Source organism: Dermacentor silvarum, chromosome 1 (assembly GCF_013339745.2).
Source record: "Dermacentor silvarum isolate Dsil-2018 chromosome 1, BIME_Dsil_1.4, whole genome shotgun sequence".
In the NCBI taxonomy this organism is placed as follows: Eukaryota; Metazoa; Arthropoda; class Arachnida; order Ixodida; family Ixodidae; genus Dermacentor; species Dermacentor silvarum.
This window is the reverse complement of record NC_051154.1, coordinates 301146417-301152416: the sequence shown is the minus strand read 5'-3', so window position 1 is coordinate 301152416 and position 6000 is coordinate 301146417. Positions and strand designations below refer to the sequence as shown.

Below are 6000 nucleotides of genomic sequence, written 5' to 3'. Positions count from 1 at the left end.
CCCCGCCTCAGAGCTATGTTGGAAGTCACTCTGCACAGCCCCTGTCTTCGGCGGCGGCGGCGGCACGCGCCCGGCCTGAAAGTTTCAACGTTGACTTACTAGGGCCGCCACCGTCGACTTGCTTTCGCAAGCAAAAAATAAAGAAAGCAATCGCTTTAGGAGAGGAGACGGCGGAGGAAAGAGTAGATGGCGGTACTTTTACTATATAGGGACTTTAGGTGATAACGGCAGCGAGGTGACGAGCGAACATGGAAGAATAAAATTGTTCGAACCATTAACAAATCTCGGTGGAAAAAGAATCGTTACTTGCCGTGTCATGTAGGCAGCGGTTTGCTCTAGGTGTCGCCGCGGTGTACGTTCTGCGGATCGAGAGGGTGGGGAAGCCGCCCCCCCCCCCCCCCCCTTTCCAAGACATGCCGGCACTTCAGCGATGACTTTTTTGCATGCTTTCATGACATCCCCCCTCCCCCTCTTAATCCTGGAGGTTCCTTTAGGCAACGTTACCTTTAGGTGTGTCTCTGCACCAAATACATATCTAGGGAGGAGAGAGAGAGAGAGCGAAAAGATCACGTGGGAAATTGAACATAAGAACGAAAGCGCAGCTGGAGAAATAAAGCGCTGCTCGCTCGCAAAATGTCAAGATGGAGTCTTGCTCTTCTATTGTTTATTTCCCATCTCGAACGTCTGCCTCCGTGGCGCAATCGGCTAGCGCGTTCGGCTGTTAACCGAAAGGTTGGAGGTTCGAGCCCTCCCGGGGGCGGCGGCAGGATATTTTACCACATTTTGTCTTTTTTTTTTTTTTTTATCAACGAGCGCTTTTCCCTGTCACTTCTCTTACTTCCTATGTTGATGTCGCACTGCTAAAACCAAATGTACATCGTCACACTGCAAAAACCAAATGTTTGAAACAGTCGCCCTGCAAGAATTGAATACAAGTTGAATTTCCTTTTTTTTTTTTTTTCGTTACGGCGGCTCATACCTCGCCCAAGCTGAGTTGTATAACAATGCAGATTGACAGGCTTTGCGAGTTCGCGTTTTGCACGCTTTCTCCACGTGAGACACGCAGCACAAAATATATATATATATATATATTGGTGATAACATGCTGTTACCGCTATGACGATTTGCGTTCTCGGAATGCCAAAACCATGCCTCTTCAAGGTATCTAATAAAACACCTGACGCAGAGACACCGGCTGACGCCAGATGCACGAAAGTTCATATGAACGGCAGAGCAATGACAAAAATATTTAAACAGCACGGTGTATCATCAGCCTATATTTATGTCCACTGCAGGACGAAGGCCTCTCCCTGCGATCGCGGTGTAAGATAGGTGGATGGTGACGAATAAAGAACCACTTATTATCGTTATAGAGTGAAAGACAAAGATTCAAAGAACGAGTTAAAAAGGTACTGGAACTGTAAACAGAGAAATCACAAGAATGAGAAAAACAGGCAGAAAAATAAACACGAACAGAGCGATAATAGATTATTGATCGTGAGCACTATAGCTTAGGTAAGGCTGAAATGCAGGAAAAGTATGCCGTTGTATTATATTTTTACACATTATCCTGCTCATGGCTGCGTCCGTTTTATGTGACATCGCTTGTATCTTTTCTATGGCTTGCATACAGTCCCATAATTGGCTCTCATATTTTGACACACTGTTCCAAATGCTTAGTACCAAGACCAAAACAGTTTCATAGATATTGATTGACTGCAGTGCGCCATCAGCGTGCAGTGTTGTGCTAATTTGTGATGTGTTAATGCCGAACGTGGCCTGCGGCATCACAATGAAGCACCTTAAAGGTGCACCGTTGCGTTCTCAAAGGCCACGTGCGGATGCTATTAGCCGCGAGATTAACCCAGAGGTGACAGCATCGTCGCTACATTTGTGCAAATGTGTAATCGGAAGCGCGCATTTAAATGCGCCCTTCCACGGCAGCGGCGCATTGCTGTGAGCGATTGCTGCCGATTTGCTGGTAACGAAACGGTCTTGTAGCAGGAAACTCCATGGTAATACATGCCGCCCTCTAACGTGACATATTTGCAAAAAAAAAAAAAAAAAAAAAAAAAAAAGCCGAGAAATTTTTCATCTCTGAGTGAAAGAAGAGTGAAGGGTGATGCATCGGGGGGGTCACATACACTCGGCCACACGAGTTCTGTTTTGGCAGTTTCTTGTGCTTTCTGAGCGGGGCAGCATTGGCATACTGCCGAAAAACTTAACATTTATGTTGCGTCACCCATGTGCCTATAATGCCACATTTACAGCTAGTCTTGCACTGATATACAAAGACCAGCATTCCTCAAAATCACCTTGCACCATTATACCCGAAACAAGTCTATCGCCGCTCTGCTTTACTTCTTGTATACACATCCTCCTTTGTCCATTGCACTTATAAATGCTCAAAACACTGCATAGCTGAATTCATTTAAGTAAGATACGTAACTCGGGACCACAACGTATTAATATTTCCACACGGTTTTCTGAGATTCGACGTTTATTACCGCACTAACGGTACAAGCATAACACAACTTTCTAGCACAAAGGTGATTCTGCAGTTATGCGCACAATCGGTACATAAAAGCCTTTTTTCCCCCTTTATCCCACGTGTCAAAATTTATGAGTAGGCATTGTTATTTATTTATGAAGCTATAATAATGACCGCGATCTTTCGTCAAGCTTACAATGCCACATGTCATCCAAGAGAGATACGTACTTCAGTACAAATCCTGTGTCGGCACTCGGCAGACTGTCGTGTTACGCGTTTGCATACTCATTTTTGCCCGCCATGGTTTTTCAGTGTATACGAGGTAGTGGGTTTGATTCGCACCGGCCGCGTTTTGATTGGGGTGGATTGTAAGAACGCTTATGTATTTAGACTAACCTATGTACACGATAAAGAGCTCTTAAGTGATCGAAATTGATCCGGACGGAACCCCTATTGCCTCCGTTTAAGGGAAAAATATGGCTGTTTTACGAGTTGCTATATTTATAAAATGTGTTTTTTGAGTCTTTCTAAAGCCATTGAAATATAATGTATTGTATTTTAACTGTGCCATACTGGCATGCAATGTTACACTAGCAGCAACATATACCACCCATGAAAAAAAAGAAAGATTGTGGCTGAATATAGTTTGAGCCTCAGGCTGATGTACTACGTGCTAGGAGGCCAAGGTTCGGACAATATATATATATATATATATCTGCGAGTCATTCGCCAAGACACGGGCAGCAAAGGGCGGAAAACTTCGCAACGAAAGCTCCGCTTTAGTGAAACGCAGCACGCGGAAATACGGTGACTGAAGCCTCCCCCCAATTACAGCATGTCACATGTTTTCGGATATGGCGGCAGATGTGGCTCGTCAACTTTCTGCTCGATAAGAGGTACAGTGGGTACAGTCATTTGAGCGTGAACTTGAGCGTAACGCCTCTCCTTGTCGTGGAAGCGGATGTGGAACATGCCCATAGGCGTATAAAGAGGGGGGGGGGGGAAGCCTTGGACTCCTCGCCGTTGGACTCATACGGAACCTCACAGCAACGGCGACCCCGACGACAGAAATCCGCTCTGAGTGTCCATATACTTGCTATATAAATAAAAAAAATGAGGGCCACTTTATCGTGACTTGTTCCGAAAATGTGCACTGCGTAGGTTGCTTATGGGCAACCAATATACGGGCCACTTTTTATTGTCTGCGATATGATTAAACGAAAGAAACAGCTTCGCTGAAATCGGGTTGTAATTCTCCAAGGTGGCACACATCTACTGTCTTTTTTTTTTGTGAATATTGCAAGTAACTTATGTTGATTGTACTTCGTTGCATATAACCGCGACAATACTATTACCTAATATAGCGATAATTTATGCTGTCGACTTAAACACCAAGTACAATTCTTTGTTTAGTTGTTAGAATTGTTTGTCGCAAATGGGGGCATTTTTAATGTGCGCTGAACTGCTGATGCTGGGCGGAATCCGGGACCTCTGTAAGGCGCTCATTGCCTTTTGTCCCTGTATCATCTTTACATTTTATATAGCTGCAAAAAATAAATGCAAATCCGAATTTTTCGCAACACACACACACACACACACACACACACACACACACACACACACACACACACAACATATATATATGTAGAGTCAGAAAAAGGTCAGATCGTTTGCGGTTTGCGAAATACTTGGTATGCCACTTGGTGCGCCACTCGAGAAATACTTAGTACGCCACTGAACATGCCTCTACTTTCATTTTACTTTTGCGAACTATATTTTTCTACATTTCAATGTAACAGATAACAGTTAACTTCCCTTATGCTTTCTTTGGCTTCATTGCATGTGGGCTGCATGTTAATGCAACTAACACAAAATCGAGCCTTTCGGTTCTCCTTGTTCTTTTTGCCATTCCCGGCGACAGCCCAGTGGCTGTTAGCCCCGAGAACGAACAAAAGCGGCGCTGCGAGCGCCGCTCGCACGGCGTCATGGCAAGGATTTGCGTCTGTCGTCTGCTACAGTTCGGTTTGCGTCCGGGCGGCGACTTTACAATTGCTAGTAGGTACAACGGGGGCGTGGCACTGCGGGTCCCGTGACTTCCGCTTAACACGTGTTGCCATGGCAATCGTGGAGACGCAGCGACAAAGCGACATTGCCGATCGCAGCTACTAGGTGCCTGGGGACCGAATCGTTTAGGGACTTTTTACAAGGCGCGTTGAATGTCTGGCGGTGTCTGGGCCACGCCGCCCGCGCTTTATTATCCTAGCGTTTGTTCTAGCGGCGAAAAGCCCTGCAGTAGTGGTGGTGTGGCATGTAGGCTATTGAACGAGACGGGCTTTGTAGGGACCGCCAGTAGTTTGTGCGCAGGCGCGAGTACAAGCGGGTACGAGAGAGAAAATCTGGGGGCTTTTGCTCCTTGCATATGACTTTGCCTAGGTACTACGGCGGACAACTTCCTTTGCTCGTTTTGTATGCGTTTGTCCCTAGGCTAGCCGGCATGCGCGATTGCGTTGATGGCGCCGAGCACAAATTTTGCTCTTGTGCTCCTACGATGTTTCTGGCGAGTTTGTTGCGTTTTTTGTTCCAACGGTAACATATAAAATCGTGCGATAGTCGCGAGGGGATCATTGAACCTGTGAGGTTGACGACGAATCGGATAACTTTAATTCCAAAGCACTCCGTGCTCATGTATTGGTTATCAGTGCATACTGCACCGTTCAGGAGATTCGCGTGAACGAAAGCACTTCCATGTGTTGAAACACATTTAGCACCCTGCAGGTGGCTCTGCCTACGCAAGCGGATTCTGCTCTCGTTTATGGCCCAGTGCCGCGGCTTCGCCGCGGTGCCAGGTGCCGATGCGAAGCGGCGGTCGTTGGGGTGTTGCGGAGCGCAGCGTAGCAACACCCGATATAAAAAAATACTGCTCCAGTCAGGTATACTGCTCCCTCCCTGATAGTGACATTATATTTGGATCATCAAAACAGTGATGCATTTATTTAGGAATAGCATCGATCCTCTAACAGCAGCCACAGTTGTACAATAGGACCAAAGAAAGTTCTCCGCCGTAGTACCTAGGCAAAGTCAGAGTTTAAGGAGCAAAAGCCTCCAGATTTTCTCTCTCGCCCCCGCTTGTACTCGTGCCTGCGCACAAACTACTGGCGGTCCATCCAAGCGGAAGTCACGGGATCCGCAGTGCCACGCCGCCGCTGTAAATACTAGCAGTTGTAAAGTCGCATCCAGGTGCCTTCTGCAACGTTTCAGTTTGTTTGCTCTCGTTCCCTATGCTGGTGCACTTATGACAGTCCTCTCAAATATATTTTGACGATGTCTTTGTTCGTCAAATTTTCTTGAAAGAGCTTATTTTCTAGACAACAATATATTTCTCAAAGGCAACGTTACAGTGCCGGCCAACTGAGGTCAGTCCAGAGCAGTGTAGGTTTTTCATGCACAGTTCTACACTCTGCAGTGGTAGCTCACGTGGATAATAAAAGCATAAACGCGAAAACATAGAA

General features: G+C 46.2%; 1 non-coding gene across 1 annotated transcript; it reads left to right on the top strand.

Annotated features, from left to right (window-relative positions):
- The first annotated feature begins 686 nt into the window (after positions 1-686).
- On the top strand, positions 687-760 carry Trnan-guu (transfer RNA asparagine (anticodon GUU)). Its single transcript has one exon. It is a non-coding gene; the product is annotated as a tRNA-Asn (tRNA).
- Positions 761-6000: the final 5240 nt, after the last annotated feature.